Raw genomic sequence first — 27,810 nt, 5'->3', positions numbered from 1 at the left:
TGTTTTGAGGATGTCATGTGGATTGGGATTGAACTTTTTTTTAATTACTAGTGACCTACTCTCTGTGAGCCTTGTTTGTCTCCGCTAATCTTGATAATAGCCCACATCTCTCTCATATCTCCAATCACTTAGACTGCTTCAGGCAACGTCGTTCTCACATTTGAAAATATATAATGATGCCTACACACTGGGCACATCCAGGTTGAATCAACGTCATTTCAATGAAATTGGAATAGACGTTGGAATAGACGTGGAATAAACGTTGAATTGATGTCTGTGCCCAGTGGTATGCTATTCCATATTAAAATAGGCTACAGACTTTTCCCATTGAAGTACTGACATCATCCAGGTAGAGTTCATGTTTAGGCAAAATGAAAACGATACCATCACACTGCAGAATATGTCATATAACACTTAGCTATGATCGATCCTCCTTTATGTTGTCAGATCTCTTCTGTTATGAACACATATTTTGGACTGGGTGGCTGCGCCTGTCGCCCAATGAAAGTTCCGTATAGCGCCCCCTATAGACATCCGTCCAATCGAAGAGGACAAGGGCAGAGACGCAGCTGCCTGTCAGTTTCTTCCCTGCTCCTAGTTCCTGAGCACCCGGCGATGATCCAGGCGTGAGTCGTGAATGTACACCGACGGACGGATCGTTCGCTATTGCAGGTAAGAAGATGACAACTTCAGCGATTCTATATACCCCCCCCCTAGAAAAGCTGTGTCTTTGCAGCACGGGGCAAAGCAAGGGGAATCCGTGTTGTTTACAATGATTGAGATGGGGACGAAGTGATGGAGCCTACCGCAATGCAGAATCGTGTACAATTTAGACAAGTTTGTGCATCTTGCATCCTCGCTCTGTTATTCCCGACTGCAAAACTGAGACTATACAGATGATCTTGAATGGATGCTGTTTGCACATTGACATGAAACGTTATTCTGGGTGACTTTGGTAGCATGCATTTTCCGTGCACGGACAGACAAGACAGTGCGCTTGCTCCATGGTCTTGAAGGGAGGAATAGTGGGATTGCATTTTTATCCACATTACGGATGATTAGCTACACACCTGTGTACGTTGTTAATGAATGACATTCATAAAACCTTAAACATATAAAATAGCCTAGCGGTGCTGCTTATCTATCCCTATTCGTTAGGATATTGTTATTATAGGCTAGGCAGCAGGATATTTAATGCTTCTCCTATTCTTTCCTAGTAATTGATTTAGAAACAGTCGGCGATTCACTGTAAACAGACCAATCCCTGCAAGATGAACATTGTATTTATTATGAATTATACGTAGCAGAAAATATAGGTCGCTGGGTTCACTGTAGCCGACTAGTTGGAGCCCCAACAGACGGCGATAGCATATCCCACCATCATCAGGAAATCACCTCAACCACTAGAATGTCAGCCAGGTTGTCAGCCAAGGTACCATGTCATGGGCGCGTCCTGCCTGGGTGTTCGCAGTATTTTTGCAACTGAAGACTACACTGACGGCCTAGTCTGTACTATAATAGATGAGGTATAAACGATTCAACATGACAGATGCAATGGACATGCTGGACTGTTGGCCAAGAGCCAATTCAACCCAATGTATTCAGTTTCATAAATCTGACATGAACTGTCAGAAGGATTTCATGGGAATGCTTGTCATTTTGATAGGAATCCTATAAACTGGACTGCTAATGTAATGCATCTTCTGTTGTCCCGTGCCCTGCAAAGTCTGACCAAATTCCGACTTGGTGTATGAGGAATGATAAGGCTCCTCCGGGCTCTTGCTGCTGTATACCATAACAGACCTGAGTTGAAGTAGTATTTATTGTCTCTCGATACTTCAGCTACTTGATTGAGCTTGCCTGGCACAATGGAACCAGTGTAATAGTTCCCGAAAGTAAGTTACTATGATGTCAGTAAATGTTTCCCTCGTTGCTTTGGAACAGTTTCAGCACAGTCAAAGCAGCCAGAGAAGCTATATGAGAAACACATTACATAACAGTCACTGTCCCTCCAAGACATGTCTGGCTCTGCCCAGGACCATCATGTGTCCTATCATGCATTTCAAATTTGCAGCCTCAGTGGAGTTGGAGCTGTCCTTGGGTTTGGGGAGTCCTCTGTCAGTGTTTTTGTGACACAACTGAACCCAGAGATAGGTCCAGAGAGGGCATCCTTTGAAAAATGCTCGCCAGCAGAAATGCCAGTAGCAAGGAAAAACACATTTTAAAATTTTTAACATTTGATTCTATCTGTGGCTTTATCATGGTGTCGGTAAACCTCTTGAGTAGAGGAGACCAAATGCATTGGCTACACCAGTGGTTCCCGTAACTTTTTATAGTCCCGTACCCCTTCAACCATTCATCCTCCAGCTGCGTACCCCCTCTAGCACCAGAGTCAGCGCACTCTCAGATGTATACAATACGTTTGTTAAACAAGAATGAGTGTCAGTTTTTGTCACAATTCCGCTCGTGGGAAGTGACAAGGAGCTCTTATAGGACCAGGGCACAAATAATAATATAATAATAATCAATACTTTTGCTCTTTATTTAACCATCTTACATATAAAACCTTATTTGTTCATGGAAAATTGTGAATAACTCATCACAGGTTAATGAGAAGGGTGTGCTTGAAAGGATACACACAACTCTGCAATGTTGGGTTGTATTGGAGAGAGCCTCAGTCTTAAATCATTTTCCACACACAGTCTGTGCCTGTATTTAGTTTTCATGCTAGTGAGGGTCGAGAATCCACTCTCACATTGGTACGTGGTTGCAAAGGGCATCAGTGTCTTAACAGCACGATCTGCCAAGGCAGGATACTCTGAGTGCAGCCCAATCCAGAAATCTGGCAGTGGCTCCTGATTAAATTACATTTTCACAGAACCACTTGTTGCAATTTCGATAATGCTCTCTTGTTCATATATCGGTAAGTGGACTGGAGGCAGGGCATGAAGGGATAACGAATCCAGTTGTTTGTGTCATCCGTTTCGGCAATGTACCTGCGTAATTGCACACCCAACTGACTCAGGTGCTTCGCTATATCACATTTGACATTGTCCGTACGCTTGAGTTAATTTGCACAGAAAAAAAATCATACAATGATGGAAAGAGCTGTGTGTTCTCCTTGTTAATTCAGACAGAGAAGAGCTCCAACTTCTTAATCATAGCCTCAATTTTATCCCGCACATTGAATATAGTTGCGGGGAGTCCCTGTAATTCTATATTCAGATCATTCAGGCGAGAAAAAACAGCACCCAGATAGGCCAGTTGTGTGAAAATTAAGGTCAGTAAAGAAACCGTTAAGTTCGTCTCTCAATAAAAAAAAAAGTGTCAATACTTTGCCCCTTGATAACCAGCGCACTTCTGTATGTTGTAAAGGCGTTACATTGTCACTGCCCATATCATTAGATAGTGCAGATAGTGCAGAAAATAAGTTCAGGGGCCTTCCTTTAACACGGTTAACCATTTTCACTCTAGTGTCCAAAACGTCTTTCAAGCTGTCAGGCATTCCCTTGGCAGCAAGTGCCTCTCGGTGGATGCTGCAGTGTACCCAAGTGGCGTCGGGAGCAACTGTTTGCACGCGCATTACCACTCCACTATGTCTCCCTGTCATACTTTTGCGCCGTCAGTACAGATAGCAACATGAGCAGCAGCTGCGTTTGGTTAGTGGAATTCCCGCGAGAGAGTAATGGTTAATGTGATTGGATGTTAATTATTTGACTGTGATACCTGTATTTGACATTGTGTCGTTATTTCGCTGAAGACTAGATGGTTGAATTTTATCTTTGGCAGTGAAATGAGGCTACTCAGACGAGTAAAAACTTCACTCAAATGTATAGCCCCGTTGGAAAATATCAATATCTGTTTGAAAATGTGAAAAAAAAGTACAATAAATGAAAATGACAAATAAAAAAAAAATATATATATATATATATATATAATTTTTTAAAATGTGAATGACATTTTTATTTGGTGTACCCCCGACGGCATGGAGCATACCCCTGGGGATACACATACCCCAGTTTGGGAATACCTGGGCTACACAATTGAGGTTGGGCCTGCTACATGGTCTTGTCTATTAATCTGTCTTCTTGCCTATTAGGCATTATGCCAACCTCACAATTGCAACATCATCAAAACATGAACCATATGTTTATTTTCAGACTGAGATACTTTGAGTGTTGCTCTTTTTTTGTTGGAGTACTTCAGGTCAGAAAGGTGGTCCTTTTTGTGTGATATTACTGAATTGGTACAGCTCCATAACAAATGGACTAACCCTCTTAGCCTTAAATAAGTGATTTAGAAAGCAGGGAAGTTGAAGTCATGGATGGCTGCCATTTGAGATTAAAGTCATTCAAAGGACTTTTTGTGAGATTTGATTTGTCCCAAGATATCCCTCCCCAAATCCAAGCTTTCCAAAGACCCTAGGGAGTCAAAGGATTAGCTGGTCAGAGAAAACTAATATAGTCGTTTTTTGAGATTTGGGTTTGATAATGAAGGTACTCTGGGTCTGGGACTCAGGTGCCGCTGTTTTCAAACCCCACTGATACTCTGTAATCTGAAGGTTAGCAATGTTAACAAGTACATGTAAAATCCCATAGAGAATGCTAACCAAATGCTAACGAGCGCATTGCATTTTGTACAGTTTTTGACCTAAACTGTATAAGTATACAAATAAACAACACCTTAATTGGGGCGAGTGGGCTTGTGGTAATGGCTGGAGCAGAATAAGTGAAATGGTATCAAATATGGTTTCCATATTTTTATGTAGCTATGCAAGTCAGTTATTAAGAACAAATTCTTATTTACAATGACGGCCTAGGAATAGTGGGTTAACTGCCTTGTTCAGGGGGAGAACGACCGATTTTTACCTTGTCAGCTTGGGGATTCGATCTAGCAACCTTCCGGTTACTGGCCATACGCCCTAAACCCTAGGATACCTGCCGCCATGTTTGATACCATTCCATTTGCTCCATTGCAGCCATTATTATGAACCATCTTCCCCTCAGCAGCCTCCACTGCTACTCCCAGTTTGCTGCATGCAAAACAATTATATTAGCCAGCAAGGTTCTTGATCCAAGAGGGGATTCTCTTCTAACCACTTAGCTAGATAGCTAACTAGCTACTAAATTAGCAAACCAAATGCACAACTGTGGAGCATTTAGCACATTTTAGACAGTTAACTTAATAGTTGTAAGATATCTAGCTGGCAAATATTTAGTTGTGAAGTCCATACTGTAACTAGATCACCTGGTGCATTCTGCACAACAGTGAGTGACTCACAAGGCTCTTGGTCTCTTGTCGCTCTGTGCTTGTAAACAAACACCACGTGACACTTGACTGGGGACTATCATAAGCTTCATAATAATGTGACAGGTGAAAGGAAGAACGCAATGTTCTTTATCTCCTAACGTAATGCACAAGATGATTGCTGGTATTTACTTAAAAAGTAGCTACAAATATTAAAATGAAATATTGTATTAACGGTATTGAAAAACCATCCCGTGTCTTTTTCCAAATACCCCAGCGTACGGTATATACTGTATACCGCCCAAGCCTAACACACACACACACACACACACACACAGACTCCCCCCCTCCCCCCGCACACGCACACACAGCTCTAAGCCTAAGTGCTGTAACGATGGGGCAAAAACCCTTTCCCCTTTCCTTATCCCGCTGGCAAACATGTGACACTCTTGTCTTGATGGTCTCTTCAGATTGCTCAGAAATTTCACCAAACCTCCATCAATAAAGAGAGGATCACTAATGGTACCGCTAGCTGGCTGGCTTTGTGAGAGAGACATGACGTCTTCTTCTCCCTCTTCTTCTGTTTGCTCGGAGACAGACCCCCCCCCCCCCCTCTGTTCAATCCAGAGGGGGGGAAAGGCCCTCAGTCCGTCCCTACTGCCTTCTCTGTGCTCTCTATCGTCTTTGTATGTGTTTAGTCCCCACTGCCATCTCTGTCTGTGCCGCAGGCCTGTCATTCTCTACGTCTGTGGGTTGTCCTTCTCGCTCATGTATCAGAAGGGTTGGTCCATTTAGTTCTTTGTTCGAACCCAGAGAGAGAGAGAGAAATAAAGGTTGTCAGTTAGTCCCCACTGCTATCTCTGTATGCGTATTGTCCCCACTGCCGATCTGTACTGTATGTTAGTGATGTGCGGGTTGACTCATGACCCGTAGTCCCCGTGGCTGTATCCGCAGGGCAGGGGGGTTAAGTATCATTAAATATTGTGTGGATGAAGGGGCAGATTGAATTAAGAGAAAACAAGACCTTAAAAAAGTCCATGAATGTATAATTCTTGTGCAATTTATATTTGTAGGATTCATGGAGGTTCATCTTTCATTATTTCAGGCTATCTGGCATTAGTGCGTAAGCCTATGGCCTAACTATATGCGTGCCAAATAGCCTACAGGCCAGTCTCCAAATGCTTTTTGGGAACGGGCAGAAAAGTTAATGGAGATCCTCAGAGGCAAAAATGACAATATCTGCCGTTTAAAGAGGATGACAGCAGTGTTATGTGTGATGATTGTGAGGCGCTATACAAATTCGACAGCCACGAGACGGGGACTTAAAATAGGCCTATGGCACGTCAAGGGGAATGTAGCCTAGTGTTCAGATGAGTTAAATGGACACTGAAATCTGGACACTGGACTGTAGGTTTAGAACCCCTCACATACTGTAGCTTTAGTATGAACTCCTGCAGAATTAAGCATTTTACGCAGTAAAATAATAAACCGAATGTAGGCTACATTTCGACTCAGGAACAGGAGTGGATAAATAGGATTTATTTCTTTCATTATCTTGAGAGAATGTAAATGTCTGTAGAGGTGCTGTCTTTATCAGCATCATAAAGCTGACAGTATTTTAATCGTATATATATTATGCATCCAAGTCGAACTGAAATCGAGTCAGTAACATGTTGGGCTTTCTGTTTTTCATTTTTTACAACCGGTCAACCTGATGCCATTTGAACATTTTGCACAGATAATGTTGCATCTTATCCCCGGTCCCTAAACGTCTTTGCTCAGTGAAAGAAGCAGAGGTGACAGAGAGAACTTGATCAACGTCAGAATGATTGTTTCAATCTAGTTGTCACTCTATCACATTACTATGTTGAGCAAGGGTTTGTTTAGTCTTCTATGGCAACATATAGGCTAATGACAGAAGAGAATCTGCATGTAGCCTATTTAATTATAGACAAGTTGACTAACAAATATTGTTCTATATTTGCAGGTTAGGGTGGGGGGCGGGCCTCATATCGTCACTTTATCACACACAGTCATGCGGGTTGCTGATGGGTTATTAGCAATTGCGGGTGGGTGCGGGTGAACAAACCGCTGACCCACACACCACTACTGTATGTGCTACAGGCTTGTCATTCTCTCTCTGTATGGGTCCTCCTCAACCCTGCTTTTCCTGTCGCCGCCCCCACAGGGAGGCCAAATGATGGTTTGCGGCTTTGAATCCAGATAACGTTTTCGGTGGCACTTCTGTGGGTGCCTACCTAGTGCCTACCTGTGTCCAATGATTTCAGCTGCTTTAGTTTGTTGCTAGGGCTTAGAAGGGCTAGTTATTATCTTTAAGGAATCACTTATTTTCAAGGCACTGAACTTGAAGAGGTGCATTTAGTGTGTGTTTTAGTGTTTGTGTGGATGCGTGACTTCCAGCCCTGCAGCCCATAATGTGTCCACACCATCTCTATTTTTAGTATGATAGGTAACGTAGCCATGCCGAGGAGTGGGACAATGATAGGTAACGTAGCTCTGCCGAGGAGTGGGACTATGATAGGTAATGTAACCCTGCAGAGGAGTGGGACTATGATAGGTAACGTAGCTCTGCCGAGGAGTGGGACTATGATAGGTAATGTAACCCTGCAGAGGAGTGGGACTATGATAGGTAATGTAACCCTGCATAGGAGTGGGACTATGATAGGTAATGTAACCCTGCAGAGGAGTGGGACTATGATAGGTAACGTAGCCCTGCAGAGTGGGACTATGATAGGTAATGTAGCCCTGCAGAGGAGTGGGAGTATGATAGGTAACGTAGCCCTGCAGAGTGGGACTATGATAGGTAACGTAGCCCTGCAGAGGAGTGAGAGTATGATAGGTAATGTAGCCCTGCAGAGGAGTGGGACTATGATAGGTAATGTAGCCCTGCAGAGGAGTGGGACTATGATAGGTAACGTAGCCCTGCAGAGGAGTGGGACTATGATAGGTAACATAGCCCTGCCGAGGAGTGGGACTATGATGGGTAACGTAGCCCTGCAGAGGAGTGGGACTATGATAGGTAATGTAACCCTGCAGAGGAGTGGGACTATGATAGGTAACGTAGCCCTGCAGAGGAGTGGAACTATGATAGGTAATGTAGCCCTGCAGATGAGTGGGACTATGATAGGTAACGTAACCCTGCAGAGGAGTGGAACTATGATAGGTAATGTAGCCCTGCAGAGGAGTGGGACTATGATAGATAATGTAGTCCTGCAGAGGAGTGGGACTATGATAGGTAACATATTCCCGCAGAGTGGGACTATGATAGGTAGTGTAGCCCTGCAGAGGAGTGGGACTATGATAGGTAACATAGCCCTGCAGAGTGGGACTATGATAGGTAACGTAGCCCTGCAGAGTGGGACTATGATAGGTAACATAGCCCTTCAGAGTGGGACTATGATAGGTATCATAGCCCTGCAGAGTGGGACTATGATAGGTAATGTAACCCTGCAGAGGAGTGGGACTATGATAGGTAATGTAGTTCTGCAGAGGAGTGGGACTATGATAGGTAATTTAACCCTGCTGAGGAGTGGGACTATGATAGGTAACATAGCCCTGCAGAATGGGACTATGATAGGTAACGTAGCCCTGCAGAGTGGGACTATGATAGGTAACGTAGCCCTGCAGAGAAGTGGAACAATGATAGGTAACATAGCCCTGCAGAGTGGGACTATGATAGGTAACGTAGCCCTGCAAAGGAGTGGGACTATGATATGTAACGCAGCCCTGCAGAGGAGTCGGACTATGATATGTAACGTAACCCAGCAGAGGAGTCGGACTATGATATGTAACGCAGCCCTGCAGAGGAGTCGGACAATGATATGTAACGTAGCCCTGCAAAGGAGTGGAACTATGATAGGTAACGTAGCCCTGCCGAAAAGTGGGACTATGATATGTAACGTAGCCCTGCAGAGGAGTTGGACTATGATATGTAACATAGCCCTGCAGAGTGGGACTATGATAGGTAATGTAACCCTGCAGAGGAGTGGGACTATGATAGGTAACGTAGCCCTGCAGAGTGGGACTATGATAGGTAATGTAACCCTGCAGAGGAGTGGGACTATGATAGGTAATGTAGTTCTGCAGAGGAGTGGGACTATGATAGGTAATGTAACCCTGCAGAGGAGTGGGACTATGATAGGTAATGTAACCCTGCAGAGGAGTGGGACTATGATAGGTAATTTAACCCTGCAGAGGAGTGGGACTATGATAGGTAACATAGCCTTGCAGAGTGGGACTATGATAGGTAACGTAGCCCTGCAGAGTGGGACTATGATAGGTAACGTAGCCCTGCAGAGAAGTGGAACAATGATAGGTAACATAGCCCTGCAGAGTGGGACTATGATAGGTAACGTAGCCCTGCAAAGGAGTGGGACTATGATAGGTAACGTAGCCCTGCAGAGGAGTGGGACTATGATAGGCAACATAGCCCTGCAGAGGAGTCGGACTATGATATGTAACGTAGCCCTGCAGAGGAGTCGGACTATGATATGTAACGTAGCCCTGCAAAGGAGTGGGACTATGATAGGTAACTTAGCCCTGCAGAGGAGTGGGACTATGATAGGTAACATAGCCCTGCAGAGGAGTCGGACTATGATATGTAACGTAGCCCTGCAGAGGAGTCGGACTATGATATGTAACGCAGCCCTGCAAAGGAGTGGGACTATGATAAGTAACGTAGCCCTGCAGAGGAGTAGGACTATGATAGGTAACATAGCCCTGCAGAGGAGTCGGACTATGATATGTAACGCAGCCCTGCAGAGGAGTCGGACTATGATATGTAAAGTTGTCCTGCAAAGGAGTGGGACTATGATAGGTAACGTAGCCCTGCAGAGTGGGACTATGATAGGTAATGTAACCCTGCAGAGTGGGACTGTGATAGGTAACATAGCCCTGCAGAGGAGTGGGACTATGATAGGTAATGTAACCCTGCAGAGTGGGACTGTGATAGGTAACATAGCCCTGCAGAGGAGTGGGACTATGATAGGTAATGTAACCCTGCAGAGGAGTGGGACTATGATAGGTAACATAGCCCTGCAGAGTGGGACTATGATAGGTAACATAGCCCTGCAGAGGAGTGGGACTATGATAGGTAACATAGACCTGCAGAGTGGGACTATGATAGGTAACATAGCCCTTCAGACTGGGACTATGATAGGTAACGTAACCCTGCAGAGGAGTGGGACTATGATAGGTAACGTAACCCTGCAGAGGAGTGGGACTATGATAGGTAACATAGCCCTGAGTGGGACATACAATTCTTCAGTCAGGAAAGTCGATCAGCTGTTTTTACGATATCAAAGTCCCATTGCAATTTATATTCTTCATTCTCAATATCACAAGGCGGTTTGAAAGTGATATTTGTCATTTACTTGTTAAAGACTGATGACTTCAGGGATAACAGTTTTTGGGTGAAAAGGCTTTATAATGGAATAATGCATCACAATCAGAATGCCTGAGGATGATTTGTTACAATGTCATGTGTCTTTTTGGCATTGAAGCTTGTAAAATGTGTGTGCGTGTGTGTGTGTGTGTGTGTGTGTGTGTGTGTGTGTGTGTGTGTGTGTGTGTGTGTGTGTGTGTGTGTGTGTGTGTGTGTGTGTGTGTGTGTGCGCGCGCGTGTTCCCCAGTCCTCATCAGTGTGATTCTGTTTGCTGATAAAGCGCTGAGACTTCCTCAGTCATATAGAGTTAGTCCCTTCAAGTTGTCTGTCTGCCAACAAGACGTCTCATTCTAAATCAGATTGCCGCCTTTCATTAAGATAATGTTCCATTAGACAAAGAGGACCTTTGGGAAATTGACTCCATATCTGCCTCCATTGTCGCTTCCGTAGGGTAATAAGATGACATTGGTAAATGTCAGATACGTCTGGTGCTGTATTTGCTGAATGTATTGGTACACTTAAAAAAATAAAAAAAAAGGGTTCCAAAAGGGTTCTTCGGCTGTCCTCATAGGATAACCATTTTTGGTTCCATGTAGAACCCGTTTTGGTTCCGGGTAAAACTATTTTGGGTTCCGTGTAGAACACTTTGTGCAAAGGGTTTTTACATGGAACCCAAAAGGGTTATATGTGGAACCAAAAGGGTTCTACCTGGAAACAAAAAGGCTTCTTCAAAGGGTACCCCTCTTTTAGGTTCTAGTTAGTACCTTTTTTTCTGAGAGGGTAGAGGTGTTGACTGTAACTGAGAAATGTGTTTGTCTAGTAGGCTTATATCACTCATAGTGATAGTGTACTTTATATATGGGTTTTGTAACTGGGTTAAATTTGACAGAGGATTGAACCTCTCTGATTCGTCTCTTGACTTCCTATGGAGGTATTTTTAGCTTTTACAATACAAAGTACATCTTTGGGGAGAAGTAGATCACACAGGGTCGCTGTCTCTCTGTGCGTGTCTCTCTCGCTGCGTCTCTCTCCCTCTCTGCGTGTCTCTCTCTTTGCATGTCTCTCTCTCTGCATGTCTCTCTCTCTCTGCATGTCTCTCTCTCTCTGCGTGTCTCTCTCTCTACGTGTCTCTCTCTGCGTCTCTCTGCGTCTCTCTCTCTGCGTGTCTCTCTCTCTCTCTCTGCGTGTCTCTCTCTGTGTCTCTGTCTCTCTCTCTGCGTGTCTCTCTCTGTGTCTCTGTCTCTCTCTCTGCGTGTCTCTCTCTGTGTCTCTGTCTCTCTCTCTGCGTGTCTCTCTCTGCGTCTCTCCCTGTGTCTCTGTCTCTCTCTCTACGTGTCTCTCTCTGCGTCTCTCTGCGTCTCTCTCTCTGCGTGTCTCTCTCTCTCTCTCTCTGCGTGTCTCTCTCTGTGTCTCTGTCTCTCTCTCTGCGTGTCTCTCTCTGTGTCTCTGTCTCTCTCTCTGCGTGTCTCTCTCTCTGCGTCTCTCTCTCTGCGTGTCTCTCTCTCTCTCTCTCTCTCTGCGTGTCTCTCTCTGTGTCTCTGTCTCTCTCTCTGCGTGTCTCTCTCTGTGTCTCTGTCTCTCTCTCTGCGTGTCTCTCTCTGCGTCTCTCCCTGTGTCTCTGTCTCTCTCTCAGTCAATAGTAGAAATGTAATAAATATAAAAAGCTAAACATGTAAAATGAAACTATAACTATCTTATAACTAAATAAATGTCATCTTCACCATTACATCAGTACTACAACTACCATCATCATTACTACTACTACTACCACCACCATCATCATTAAACTACTATCATTACCATCACCCAACTACCCACACCACTACTATTTGGAATGATAATCACAACAATAATAATAGTAATAACAATAATACTAATAATAAGTAAGTTAGTATTTACTATGCACATGTTATTATCCAGTATCCCTCAGGCTATGGCAGGCAAACACATATTTGGCTGCAAGAAGAGCCATTGCTCCTTCACCCATGAGTATTTTTAGTTTTTCCTCTGGGATTAATAAGTTAAATTTGGAATAAATGTAGTCATTTCTGTGAATAATGAATCTTTTGGTGAGGAATATTTATCACAGTAAAGGAGAAAGTGCATCTCTGTTTCTACCTCCCCTGTCGTACAGCTCCTCTTTGGGTAGCAATGTCTTTTTATGTCTACCAGTTTCTATTGCCAATTGGTGGTCATTCGGTCTGTACTTGGTAAGGATCTGTCTCTGCTTCGTATCTCTGACAGAGTAGAGATCATCAGCCAATTCATATTCTCTGTTTATGGCCAGATAGCAATTTAGTCGGTTTTTGGATTTTTTTTTTTTTTCTATTGTTGAAAATATGAGTTCTTTGATTGGTTCATGATTTTGTTTATTGGAAATATTTATTTTGAAGACCTACATGCATTAGTTAATGCCCTACATGCATTAGTTAATGCCCTACATACATTAGTTAATGCCCTACATGCATTAGTTAATGCCCTACATGCATTAGTTAATGCCCTACATGCATTAGTTAATGCCCTACATGCATTAGTTGGTGTATTTCTTTGGACTTGTATAATGCTTCGACAGAAATCAATTGGATGTTTGTCCCACATTTAAAAGTCCAGTTTATTGAGTGGCCCCCAAACCTCACTTCCGTAAAGAGCTATTGGTATGATTACACTGTCAAATTCTTGTTCCAAATTCGAATTTGGATGTTTATTTTGAATAACTTCCTTTTTATTGCGTACAATGCTCTGCAGGCTTTTTCTTTGAGTGCATTCACTGCCATACGAGTTTCCCGATGCAGATATCGTCAGACCAAGGTATGAGTAATTTTGTGTGTGTTCAATTATGGTGTTGTTCAGGGTGAATTTATATGAGTGTTTTTTGGGGGGGAAATCGTGATTTTCGTTTATTTTATTTTTTTTTACTGCCTGGGCCCAATTATGGCAATATTGCTATATAATGTTAAGGTTCTGTTGAAGACATTCTTTGGTTGGTGACAGAAGTATCAAATCATCAGCATATAGCAGGTATTTTACCTGCTGGGGCTGGAAAATGGTCCAAGATGTCTGCTAATTCATTGATATAAATGTTGAAAAGATTTGGACTCAAACTGTAGCCAGTTTTTAGATTTTTATTGCACATTTGTTTTCTGTGTGCGTACATTTTATTAAGTCATACACCTTACCACCAAGCCCACTTTGGATAATTTTATAGAATAGCCCTTCATGCTAAATTTAATCTTTTTTAAAGTCAGTAAAGCAAGCAAAGATTTTGCCCTTTTTTTGTTGGTAGATGTGTTTATTAATTAGTGTGTGTAGTATGGTCAGTAGTAGTACGATGGTTGGGGAGAAAGCCAATTTGACATTTACTTATTTCATTTTTTTCTTGAAGAAAGGTTTTAATTCTTGAATTCAAAATGTTACATAATTCCCCTGTAATTATTGGTGTCTTATTTGTCTCCGCTTTTGTGGACAGTGGAGATGAGCCCCTGGTTTCAGGAAAGCAGACAGAAGTTAATTCCATGTTGAACAATTTGAGCGCAGCATTTTGCTACTCAGGTGTGCTGTTTTTCAGCATTTCATTTCTGATTCTCTCTCTCTCTCTCTCTCACACTCACTCACTCACTCACTCACTCACTCACTCACTCACTCACTCACACATACATACAGTGCAGTGCCTTGCGAAAGTATTCGGCCCCCTTGAACTTTGTGACCTTTTGCCACATTTCAGGCTTCAAACATAAAGAAATAAAACTGTATTTTTTTGTGAAGAATCAACAACAAGTGGGACACAATCATGAAGTGGAACGACATTTATTGGATATTTCAAACTTTTTTAACAAATCAAAAACTGAAGAATTGGGCGTGCAAAATTATTCAGCCCCCTTAAGTTAATACTTTGTAGCGCCACCTTTTGCTGCGATTACAGCTGTAAGTCGCTTGGGGTATGTCTCTATCAGTTTTGCACATCGAGAGACTGACATTTTTTCCCATTCCTCCTTGTAAAACAGCTCGAGCTCAGTGAGGTTGGATGGAGAGCATTTGTGAACAGCAGTTTTCAGTTCTTTCCACAGATTCTCGATTGGATTCAGGTCTGGACTTTGACTTGGCCATTCTAACACCTGGATATGTTTATTTTTGAACCATTCCATTGTAGATTTTGCTTTATGTTTTGGATCATTGTCTTGTTGGAAGATAAATCTCCGTCCCAGTCTCAGGTCTTTTGCAGACTCCATCAGGTTTTCTTCCAGAATGGTCCTGCATTTGGCTCCATCCATCTTCCCATCAATTTTAACCATCTTCCCTGTCCCTGCTGAAGAAAAGCAGGCCCAAACCATGATGCTGCCACCACCATGTTTGACAGTGGGGATGGGGTGTTCAGGGTGATGAGCTGTGTTGCTTTTACGCCAAACATAACGTTTTGCATTGTTGCCAAAAAGTTCAATTTTGGTTTCATCTGACCAGAGCACCTTCTTCCACATGTTTGGTGTGTCTCCCAGGTGGCTTGTGGCAAACTTTAAACAACACTTTTTATGGATATCTTTAAGAAATGGCTTTCTTCTTGCCACTCTTCCATAAAGGCCAGATTTGTGCAATATACGACTGATTGTTGTCCTATGGACAGAGTCTCCCACCTCAGCTGTAGATCTCTGCAGTTCATCCAGAGTGATCATGGGCCTCTTGGCTGCATCTCTGATCAGTCTTCTCCTTGTATGAGCTGAAAGTTTAGAGGGACGGCCAGGTCTTGGTAGATTTGCAGTGGTCTGATACTCCTTCCATTTCAATATTATCGCTTGCACAGTGCTCCTTGGGATGTTTAAAGCTTGGGAAATCTTTTTGTATCCAAATCCGGCTTTAAACTTCTTCACAACAGTATCTCGGACCTGCCTGGTGTGTTCCTTGTTCTTCATGATGCTCTCTGCGCTTTTAACGGACCTCTGAGACTATCACAGTGCAGGTGCATTTATACGGAGACTTGATTACACACAGGTGGATTGTATTTATCATCATTAGTAATTTAGGTCAACATTGGATCATTCAGAGATCCTCACTGAACTTCTGGAGAAAGTTTGCTGCACTGAAAGTAAAGGGGCTGAATGATTTTGCACGCCCAATTTTTCAGTTTTTGATTTGTTAAAAAAGTTTGAAATATCCAATAAATGTCGTTCCACTTCATGATTGTGTCCCACTTGTTGTTGATTCTTCACAAAAAATACAGTTTTATATCTTTATGTTTGAAGCCTGAAATGTGGCAAAAGGTCGCAAAGTTCAAGGGGGCCGAATACTTTCGCAAGGCACTGTATATATACAGTGGGGCAAAAAAGTATTTAGTCAGCTACCAATTGTGCAAGTTCTCCCACTTAAAAAGATGAGAGAGGCCTGTAAAAAAAAAAAAATCCAGAAAATCACATTGTAGGATTTTTAATGAATTATTTGCAAATTATGGTGGAAAATAAGTATTTGGTCAATAACAAAAGTTTATCTCAATACTTTGTTATATACCCTTTGTTGGCAATGACAGAGGTCAAACCTTTTCTGTAAGTCTTCACAAGGTTTTCACACACTGTTGCTGGTATTTTGGCCCATTCCTCCATGCAGATCTCCTCTAGAGCAGTGATGTTTTGGGGCTGTTGCTGGGCATCACAGACTTTCAACTCCCTCCAGATATTCTATGGGATTGAGATCTGGAGACTGGCTAGGCCACTCCAGGACCTTGAAATGCTTCTTACGAAGCCACTCCTTCGTTGCCCGGGCAGTGTGTTTGGGATCATTGTCATGCTGAAAGACCCAGCCACATTTCATCTTCAATGCCCTTGCTGATAGAAGGAGGTTTTCACTCAAAATCTCACGATACATGGCCCCATTCATTATTTCCTTTACACGGATCAGTCGTCCTGGTCCCTTTGCAGAAGAACAGCCCCAGAGCATGATGTTTCCACCCCCATGCTTCACAGTAGGTATGGTGTTCTTTGGATGCAACTCAGCATTCTTTGTCCTCCAAACACGATGAGTTGAGCTTTTACTAAAAAGTTATATTTTGGTTTCATCTGACCATATGACATTCTCCCAATCTTCTTCTGGATCATCCAAATGCTCTCTAGCAAACTTCAGACGGGCCTGGACATGTACTGGCTTAAGCAGGTTGACATGTCTGGCACTGCAGGATTTGAGTCCTTGACGGCGTAGTGTGTTACTGATGGTAGGCTTTGTTACTTTGGTCCCAGCTCTCTGCAGGTCATTCACTAGGTCCCCCCGTGTGGTTCTGGGATTTTTGCTCACCGTTCTTGTGATCATTTTGACCCCACGGGGTTGGATCTTGCGTGGAGCCCCAGATCGAGGGAGATTATCAGTGGTCTTGTATGTCTTCCATTTCCTAATAATTGCTCCCACAGTTGATTTCTTCAAACCAAGCTGCTTACCTATTGCAGATTCAGTCTTCCCAGCCTGGTGCAGGTCTACAATTTGTTTCTAGTGTCCTTTGACAGCTCTTTGGTCTTGGCCATAGTGGAGTTTGGAGTGTGACTGTTTGAGGTTGTGGACAGGTGTCTTTTATACTGATAACAAGTTCAAACAGGTGCCATTAATACAGGTAACGAGTGGAGGACAGAGGAGCCTCTTAAAGAAGAAGTTACAGGTCTGTGAGAGACAGAAATCTTGCTTGTTTGTAGGTGACCAAATACTTATTTTCCACCATAATTTGCAAATAAATTCATTAAAATCCTACAATGTGATTTTCTGGATTTTCTTTTCTCATTTTGTCTGTCATAGTTGAAGTGTACCTATGATGAGAATTACAGACCTCTCTCATCTTTTTAAGTGGGAGAACTTGCAATTGCCCAACTGTATGTATGTATGTATATATATATAATATCAGGCTTGGCTCGACTATTTTCAATTTCCTTCCCTGACAATTTAAATACCAATTCTGTTCTAATAGCTCATTATATTTTGGTCACTATAGCCCGATGTTAAAGAGGTTATGCTCCATAACAAGGATAAGAAGGAATAGTGACTACTCTGATAAAGTAAACAGGGTCAAGCTTCTTTTTTTTGTGTCTAATTAGTTGGTCAAGTTTAAGTCTCCTAATGTGGATAATATGGACATGTTAATTAACATCGTGCTTAAAGTGTTAAAGTGCCAGTTTACCCATGTGTATTAGCTTAGCATTTGACGGAGCAGAAAGATCACGTTGCATTACACTCGCTGTGTGGGCTGTATTCTCACTGGGGAGGCTGGAACCATCTGTTTAGCTGGATATCATAGGCCTAGATTTAGTTCAATACATTGTCAAAACAGAATATAGTTGGAAAATGCACATTTAGGATATTTATATCAAAATGCACAAAATTCACAAAGAGTTACATAAATCCTGATGAGTAGTGGACCTCAAATAGTTTATGTTCTCATATATTGGCAGTCACAGTGTAACAAAAATGTTATTAACACAAGCAGATCTGTTGAATGTTGATTCCTGGTCGAAATATTATGCGGCTAACCAACCTAGGCAGAAATATGAACGATTACTTTTCTCACAGTCCAACATAGATTCCTCAGCTGATTAGTGGTTTGTAGGTTTGGATGGACAAATCCTTCTCTTTGGTATTGCCTTCTCTATTCAAACACTAGTCACATCCCACTGGGCACAGACAGACATCAGTTTTTGCCCAGTGGGATACCTCATCTCTGCTGTTGAGATATGATAATTGATCCAGCCACCCACCCGACACCAGAGCCAATATTTGACATTGTTTTCGAGCTTAGAATGGCTCCTGGTGTGTGATCCTACTCTGAAAGGCTTTGCGAATACAGGCCCTGATGTGTTCCTGTAATGTTCTAGCCTATTTAGATAAACCCTAATCCCTCTTTACCAATCTGTCCTCATTATCATGTACACATGCAAATTCAACAGTGCTTTCTATTCTCTTATTCGGAGATGGAACAGAGATACGCCCATTAAAATACTAAGTAATTAAATGAATAAAAATAAGTCAGTTTAATCTAGAGATATTTGGTTTTTGCATGGGCTTCGTCTTAGTTAAAACAAATCAAAGTGTATTTGTCACGTGCACCGAATACAACGGAGACCTTACAGTGAAATGCTTACTAACCAACAGCGCAATTAAAAAAAAAAGTATTAGGTGAACAATAGATAAGTAAAGAAATAAAAAACAAAAGTAAAAAGACAGTGAAAAATAACAGTAGCGAGGCTATATACAGGCACCGGTTAGTCAGGCTGATTAAGGTAGTATGTACATGTAGATAAGGTTAAAGTGACTATGCATATATGATAAACAGAGGAGCAGTAGCGTTAAAGAGGAGTTTGTGGGTGGTGGGTAGCAGGACACAATGCAGACAGTCCGGTTAGCCAATGTGCGGGGGCACCGGTTAGTCGGGCTAATTGGCTTAGGGGTTAAAGCTGTTGAGAAGCCTTTTGGTCCCAGACTTGGCGCTCCAGTACTGCTTGCCAGTACCGCTGGGCGGTAGGCTGGGCGGTAGGCTCATGTCACTGGGCAGCTCGCTGCTGTGCTTCCCTTTGTAGTCTGTAATAGTTTGCAAGCCCTGCCACATAAGACGAGCATTGGAGCCGGTGTAGTACGATTCAATCTTAGCCCTGTATTGGCGCTTTGCCTGTTTGATGGTTCATTGGAGGGCATAGCAGGATTTCTTATAAGCTTCCGGGTTAGAGTCCCACACCTTGAAAGCGGCAGCTCTACCCTTTAGCTCAGTGCGAATGTTGCCTGTAATCCATGGCTTCTGGTTGGGGTATGTACGTACAGTCACTGTGGGGACGACGTCCTCGATGCACGTATTGATAAAGCCAGTTAGTGATGTGGTGTACTCCTCAATACAATCAGAAGAATCCCTGAACATGTTCCAGTCTGTGATAGCAAAACAGTCCTGTAGTTTAGCATCGGCTTCATCTGACCACTTTTAATAGACCGGGTCACTGGTGCTTCCTGCTTTAATTTTTGCTTGTAAGCAGGTATCAGGAGGATAGAATTGTGGTCATATTTACCAAATGGAGGGTGAGGTAGAGATTTGTACGCATCTCTGTGTGTGGAGTACAGGTGATCTGGTTGCGCATTTAACATGTTGATAGAGATTAGGTAAAACTGATTTCAGTTTGTCGGCGCTCCTAGTGGTCTCCGGCCACTAGGAGTGCCGCCTCTGGGTGAGCAGTTTACTGTTTGCTCATTTCCTTATACAGCAGACTGACTGTGGTCTTAGTGCCAGCATCCATCTGTGGTGGAAAATAAACAGCCATGAAAAGTATAGATGAAAACTCTCTTGGCAGAAAGTGTGGTCTCCAGTTTATTATAAGATACTTTACTTCAGGTGAGAAAAATTCTAGAGACTTCCTTAGATTTCGTGCACCAGCTGTTGTTTACAAATATGCACAGACCGCCCCCCCCCCCCCCCCCCCCCCCCCTCGTCTTACTGTGCTGTTCTATCTAGCCGGTGCAGCGTATATCCTGCTAGCTAAATATCCATGTCATCATTCAGCCAAGATTCTGTGAAACATAAGATGTTACAGTTTTTGCAACAAGTCCCCCTCTACACATCCTACACTTTCTCCATCATTTTTTATCATCTAGCCTACCTATGTGTTTTTAGTCATTTTCGGTTGTGCAAATTGTCCAAGACCAGTGTTAGGAACGAGCTGTGCCTGTAAGGATAAGTGATGAATGCTCACAGGTGTGAGTGAGCGGCGAGGCAGTGGCAGATTGCAAAGCCGTGAGGCTGGACTGTACCGTCTTGGCTTTGCGGGACAACTTGCTTTTGTTTGAATCTTGAATCTGTGTTTGTTGAAGAGTAGGCATATTCGTAGTCTGGCCAACCAGTTTTCGTAACACCAGCCAAGGACAAAAGGCTTTATGGTAATGATATAGGTTTTTTCACCCTGCGTCTGGGTGATGGAAGACAGACGACAGGCCGGCCCTACTGCATATTAACTAGAGCAGGGGTGTCAAATGAATTTTGCCATGATGTTGGGCCATTAGGCCTGGCTTGGTGTCGGCGTTCCAATTCATCCCAATGGTGTTCGATCGGGTTGAGGGCAGGGCTCTGTGCAGGCCATTTCTGTATGGACCTCGCTTTGTGCACATTGGCATTATCGTGCTGAAACAGGAAAGGGCCTTCCCCAAACTGTTGCCACAAAGTCGTAAGCACAGCATCGTCTAGAATGTCATTGTATGCTGTAGCGTTAAGATTACCCTACACCAGAACGAAGGGGCCTAACCCGAAACATGAAAAACAGCCCCAGACCATTATTCCTCCTCATCAAACTTTACAGTTGGCACTATGCATTGGGGCAGGTGGCGTTCTCCTGGCAATCCGTCAAACCCAAATTTGTCCGTCAGACTGCAGGACGGTGGAGCGTGTACAGCTCACCGTCCAGTGGCGGTAAACTTTACAGCGCTGCAGCCGACGCTTGGCATTGCGCATGGTGATCTTCGGCTTATGTGCCGCTGCTCGGCCATGGAAACCCATTTCACGAAGCTCCCGACGAAACAGTTATTGTGCTGACGTTGCTTCCAGAGGCAGTTTGGAACTCGGTCGTGAGTGTTGCAACCGAGGACAGACAACTTTTTACGCGCTACGCACTTCAGCACTCAGTGGTCCCACTCTGTGTGCTTGTGGGGCCTACCACTTAGCAGCTGTTGCTCCTAGACGTTCCTACTTCACAATAGCAGCACTTCATTTCAAGGGGTGTCCACATATTTTTGGTCATATAGTGTATGTATACAAGCTCTGTTGTTGTGTGACCTCTTGCTTTTAGTAGGGGAGGGTCTGTGAGTTAGAAGCTGCAGTTGGAAGGCTAATACTAGGGCCAGCTAGTAGCCAGGGAGGAAAGGTGTGTGTGTGTGTGTGTGTGTGTGTGTGTGTGTGTGTGTGTGTGTGTGTGTGAGAGAGAGAGGGGGGGGGGGGAGAGAGAGAGAGAGAGTGAAAGATAAAGACCTCCAGAATGGAGCTTGGAGGGAATACAGACTACGGATGGACAGAGTAGTGCTCTTAGAGGAAGCTTCATTATACATTTAGAGTGTCCTGTTTTCGTTCTCTTAGATCGGACAGGTAAATCGTTTGTGGATCAATAGTTTACCTTCCGACTGGCTCCGGATGGAGTGAAGTGCATTTAAAACCCAGAAATCCCATTATCCCTGGCAAGGATGGGAAGCTTAGCACTAACACAGCTCACTCTCATGCAGGGAGATGGGCCACAGCTAGCAAACAGACCTGGGTTTAAATGCTATTCAAAATCTGTCAGATACTGTCAACGTTTTCTTTAGGATGCCGTCACGTATACTCCCTCTCTGGCCTCTAGGTCATCAGGCTGCTGATTATCCCGCACACCTGTCACCATCGTCTCGCGCACATGACACTCACCTGGACTCCATCACCTCCTTGATTATCTTCCCTATATCTGTCACTCCCCTTGGTTCTTTCCTCAGGTGTTATTGACTCTGTTTTCATGTCAGTGCGTTGTTTGTGTGTTTCGTGTTCCTTTTGTTTATTAAAATACTCACTCCCTGAACTTGCTTCCCGACTCTCAGCGCACTCGTCACAGCAGGCCTGGAGTGCCAGGTGGGCAGGGTTTGCACTTTTGGGACTTTTGTATTGATTGCATTGCAACAGACAAGCACATCCCACATTATTATCCCCATTATTCAATATACCTTGTTTGTTGTTCTACCATGGCAAAGTGCCCCCTCCATCTCAAGCCGGGCTTGTATGTTATTAGATTCCCCATCTTAACACAATTACCTACATAAATATCCAGTCATATTTTTATCATGTCCATTGTTTGGAAAGGTTTGGATCATTTGGAGCCGTGTTTATACACCCTGTTATTCTGAAAACTTTCAGCATTCAATCACATTGTTCTTCAATGTGAAGTTGTTGCTGTGCTCAGTGGAATCGATCCGAAGAAGGTCGGGATCACATTGTGTACTACAGGCTATTATTTATTACTGTCATTTTTAATGACAAGTCACGGCCAACACCGGGGTCGTTATTGATTTAACACTCATTTAGAATTCACTGTTGTTCCTTTAAATGAGTTCTGATGGTGATGGTGTACAAGAGCTTGGCTGAGAATAAACAGAGAGAGAGAGAGAGAGAGAGAGAGAGAGAGAGAGAGAGAGAGAGAGAGAGAGAGAGAGAGAGAGAGAGAGAGAGAGAGAGAGAGAGAGAGAGAGAGAGAGAGAGAGAGAGAGAGAGAGAGAGAGAGAGAGAGAGAGAGAGAGAGAGAGAGAGAGAGAGAGAGAGAGAGAGAGAGAGAGAGAGAGAGAGAGAGAGAGAGAGAGAGAGAGAGAGAGAGAGAGAGAGAGAGAGAGAGAGAGAGAGAGAGAGAGAGAGAGAGAGAGAGAGAGAGAGAGAGAGAGAGAGAGAGAGAGAGAGAGAGAGAGAGAGAGAGAGAGAGAGAGAGAGAGAGAGAGAGAGAGAGAGAGAAAGTGAGGGACTGAGTGAGCGAAAGAAGACGAGGGCTAAGGCGGAGAAGGTAATGACTAAGGCGGAGAAGACAACAAAAACTTGAGCTCTGACTCTTTCCTTCCCTCTTTCCCTTCGAACAGTGTAACCATAAAATAAACCACCCATCCAGCTCTTGCCCTGTGGCTGGTGTCCCAGTGCTGAAGGCCTGTGCTGGAGGCCTGTGCTGGAGGCCAGTGCTGAAGGCCTGTGCTGGAGGCCTGTGCTGGAGGCCTGTGCTGGAGGCCTGTGCTGGAGGCCAGTGCTGGAGGCCAGTGCTGGAGGCCAGTGCTGGAGGCCTGTGCTGGAGGCCTGTACTGTGCTGTGCTGTACTGCTTGCTGGTGCGTTTGTGAAATGCTTGTCTCTCTGCTGGCTGCTACTTGCTGTCCCTAGCTATGAGCCAGCACTGTGCTATGGGCCTATGCTGTACTGCATGGCGCGTTTGTGTCGTGCGGTTGTCGACCTACGGGTCTGTGCTTCTGTGTTTGTGTAGCGATTGTCTCACTGCTTGCTGCTACTTGGTGTCCCAGGCCCCCAGGCCCCTTGGCAGAACCAAGTCTTTGAAGAGACCATCGATGTGGGCTGCATTAGCATTCCATGTAGGCGAGCCGCCCAAAAACAGGTCGGGTTCCAGTTTCACACTACCTACCCTTAGAGTTTTCCATTGGATCCACCCAAAAGGGTCTCTTGCTGCATACAAAATGAGAAGAGATAAAAGGCCTTGTGTTAGCCCTCTCGACTAAATAGCACAGACATTTGTATGGATGTGGCACCTGGCTGCAATCAGGCCAGGTCAGAACAAAACAACAACACATTAGCTAGAGCAGGAATGGTCAGAAATATACAGTCAGGTCCATAAATATTTGGACATGACCAAGTTATTATTTTAGCCGTCTTCGACAGCATATTGGAGTTGAAATTAAATAAGGAATATGAGCTGAAAGTGCATCCATCGGGTGAACGGTGTAGGCATTACAGCACTTTTTATACGTGGTCCCCCCTTTTAAAATCGACCAAAAGTAATTGGACAATTGGCTGCTCAGCTGTTCAATGGCCAGGTGTGTGTTATTCCCTCATTAGTTCATTTACAAGTAAGCAGATAAAAGGTCTAGAGTTGATTTCAAGTGTTGCATTTGCATTTGTTACTGTTAACCCTCAATATGAAGTCCAAAGAGCTGTCACTGCCAGTGAAGCAAGACATCATTGGGCTGAAAAATCAAAACAAACCCATCAGAGAGATAGCAAAAACATTAGGTGTGGCCAAATCAACTATTTGGCACATTCTTAAAAAGACAGAACACACTGGTGAGCTCAGGAACACCAAAAGGCCCGGAAGACCACAGAAAATAACTTGACAGAACAATAACTTGACAGAAGAATTCTTTCCCTGGTGAAGAAAACCCCTTCACAACAGTTGGCCAGATCAAGAACACCCTACAGGAGGTATGCGTATCTGTGTCAAAGTCAACAGTCAAGAGAAGACTTCACCAGAGTAAATACAGACGTTTTACCACAAGATGTTAACCATTGGTAAGCCTCAAAAACAGGAAGAGCAGATTAGTTAGCCAAACAACATCTAAAAAAGCCTGTACAGTTCTGTTACAACATCATGTGGACAGATGAGAGACTGTCATGATCTGAAGCATACCACCTCATCTGTGAAGCATGGTGGAGGTAGTGTTATGGTGTGGTCATGTATGGCAGCCAATGGAACTGCTTCCCTTGTTTTTATTGATAATGTGACTGCTGACAAAAGCAGCAGGATGAATTTTGAAGTATTTAGGGCTATATTATCTGCTCAGATTCAGCCAAATGCTTCAAAACTCATTAAACGGCACTTCACAGTGCAGATGGACAATGACCTGAAGCATACTGCGAAAGCAACCCAATACTTTTTAAGGCAAAGTGGAATGTTCTGCAATGGCCAAGTCAATCACCTGACCCAAATTTAATTGAGCATGTATTTCATTTGCTGAAGGCAAAACGGTTGGCAAAATGCCCCAAGAACAAGCAGGAACTGAAGACAGCTTCAGTAAAGGCCTGGCAGAGCATCACCGGGGAATAAACCCAGCATCTGGTGATGTCTATGGGTTCCAGACTTCAGGCAGCCATTGACTGCAAAGGATTTGCAATCAAGTAATTAAACTCACAATTTAATTTATGATCATGTTAGTTTGTCCAATATCCTATATATAAAAATGGTTGTAATTATTTCACGATTCATACAATCATGTTGATAAAACCCCAAAATTAAAGATGAAAGTCTACACTTATAGCACATCTGGATTATTTCCTTTCAAATCCATTGTGTTAGCATACAGAGCCAAAATGATGCAAATTGTGTCACTGTCCAAATACTTATTGACCTGACTGTACATACTGTATCTCAACTTACTGTTGAGAGTCAGAATAGTAGAATACACAAGGTGCAATTTCAAAATTTGGTTGTGTATCAGCAGTTTTTCTCTTGTTATGTGACTCAATTAGCTGATGTTAGCAAAAATGTTTTAGATTGGTAAATAAGTCTAGCCAGCAATCTAAACCAGGGGAGGGGGTGGCATTGACTTTGTTAGTCACTCTCACTCAGATATCATATTAAAAACTGCAAACATTTCTGCTGCCACCACCATGCTTCACTGTGGGGATGGTGTTCTCGAGGTGATGAGAGGTGTTGGGTTTGCGCCAGACATAGCGTTTTCCTTGATTGCCAAAAAGCTACATTTTTAGTCTGACCAGAGTACCTTCTTCCATATGTTTGGGGAGTCTCCCACATGCCTTTTTTGCGAACACCAAACATGTTTGCTTATTTTTTTCTTTAAGCAATGGCTTTTTTCTGGCCACTCTTCATTTAAACCCAGTTCTGCAGAGTGTATGGCTTAAGGTGGTCCTTTGGACTGATACTCCAATCTCCACTCTGGAGCTTTGCAGCTCCTTCAGGGTTAACTTTGGTCTCATTGTTGCCTCTCTGATTAATGCCCTCCTTGCCTGGTCCATGAGTTTCGGTGGGCAGCCCTCTCTTGGCAGGTTTGTTGTGGTGCCATATTCTTTCAATTTTTTTATAATGGTTTTAATGGCGCACCATGGGATGTTCAAAGTTTCAGATATTTTTTTATAACCCAACCCTGATCTGTACTTCTCCACAATGTTGTCCCTGACCTGATTGGAGAGCTCCTTGGTCTTCATGGTGCTGCTTGCTTAGTGGTGTTGCAGACTGTTGCAGACTATATACTGAGATCATGTGACAATTAAATAAAGTCCACCTGTTTGTCCACCTAATTGTGTGATTTCTGAAGGTAATTGGTTGCACCACTTTTCAATTTAATTATTTTTTTACTTTTTTAAATTTGTTGAATTTCACTTCACCTATTTGGACTATTTTTTGTATGTCCATTACATGAAATCCACATAAAAATATATTTAAATGAATGGTTGTAATGCAACAAAATAGGAAAATGCTGAAGGGGCTGGATACTTTTGCAAGGCACTGTATGGTTGTTTTATGAAAATCTGGGAATATTTGGCCAAGGAAACCTTTCTGGTTGGTCTCAGTGAATGTAAAGCAGTTAGGAAGGGAGACCTTTTAAAACGGAATTGAGTGAAGTAGCAACACATATGTTAAATGACCAACTAATGAGCATGGAGATCTTCACAAGTTTGATAAACCTCATACACTACCATTCAAAAGTTTGGGTTCACTTAGACATTTCCTTGTTTTCCTTGAAAACATACATGAAATGAGTTGCAAAAGGAATAGGAAATATAGTGAAGATGTAGACAAAGCTATAAATAATTATTTTTAATTGACATAATAATTGTGCCCTTCAAACTTTGCTTTCGTCCATTTGCAGTAATTACAGCTTTGCAGACCTTTGGCATTCTAGTTGTCAATTTGTTGAGGTAATCTGAAGATATTTCACCCCATGCTTCCTGAAGCACCTCCCACAAGTTGGATTGGCTTGATGGGCACTTCTTGCGTACCATATGGTCAAGCTGCTCCCAGAACAGCTCAATAGGGTTGAGATCCGGTGACTGTGCTGGCCACTCTATTATAGACAGAATACCAGCTGACTGCGTATTCCTTAATTAAATAGTTCTTGCATAGTTTGGAGCTGTGCTTTGGGTCATTGTCCTGTTGTAGGAGGAAATTGTCTCCAATTAAGTGCCGTCCAGAGGGTATGGCATGGTGTTGCAAAATGGAGTGAAAGCCTTCCTTCTTCAATATCTCTTTTACCGTGTACAAATCTCCCACTTTACCACCACCAACGCACCCCAAACCATCACATTGCCTCCACCATGCTTGACAGATGGTGTCAAGCACTCCTCCAGCATATTTTCATTTTTTCTGCGTCTCACAAATGTTCTTCTTTGTGATCCAAACACCTCAAACTTAGATTTGTCTGTCCATAACACTCTGTCCAGTGTCTGTGTTCTTTTGCCCATCTTATATTTTATTTTTATTGGCCTGTCTGAGATATGGCTTTTTCTTTGCAACTCTGCCTAGAAGGCCAGCATCCCGGTGTTACCTCTTCACTGTTGACGTTGAGACTGGTGTTTTGTGGGTACTATTTAATTAAGCTGCCAGTTGAGGACTTGTGAGGGGTCTGTTTCTCAATCTAGACACTCTAATGTACTTGTCCTCTTGCTCAGTTGTGCAAGTGGGGCCTCCCACTCCTCTTTCTATTCTGGTTAGAGGCAGTT

General features: G+C 43.3%; 1 protein-coding gene across 1 annotated transcript in view; it reads left to right on the top strand.

The window, feature by feature from the left end:
* The first annotated feature begins 515 nt into the window (after window positions 1–515).
* Window positions 516–27,810, top strand: part of LOC110524655 (contactin-1a) — a 114,800-nt gene continuing 87,505 nt past the window's right edge. Inside the window, exon 1 of the mRNA XM_021604503.2 lies at window positions 516–672. The gene's annotated coding sequence lies outside the window, so the exon portion shown is untranslated. The remainder of the gene's footprint in view (window positions 673–27,810) is intronic.

The sequence above is a fragment of the Oncorhynchus mykiss genome, chromosome 1 (genome assembly GCF_013265735.2).
Source record: "Oncorhynchus mykiss isolate Arlee chromosome 1, USDA_OmykA_1.1, whole genome shotgun sequence".
NCBI lineage: Eukaryota > Metazoa > Chordata > Actinopteri > Salmoniformes > Salmonidae > Oncorhynchus > Oncorhynchus mykiss.
Note: the sequence above shows the minus strand (reverse complement) of the source record. Positions and strands in the feature narration are given on the sequence as shown.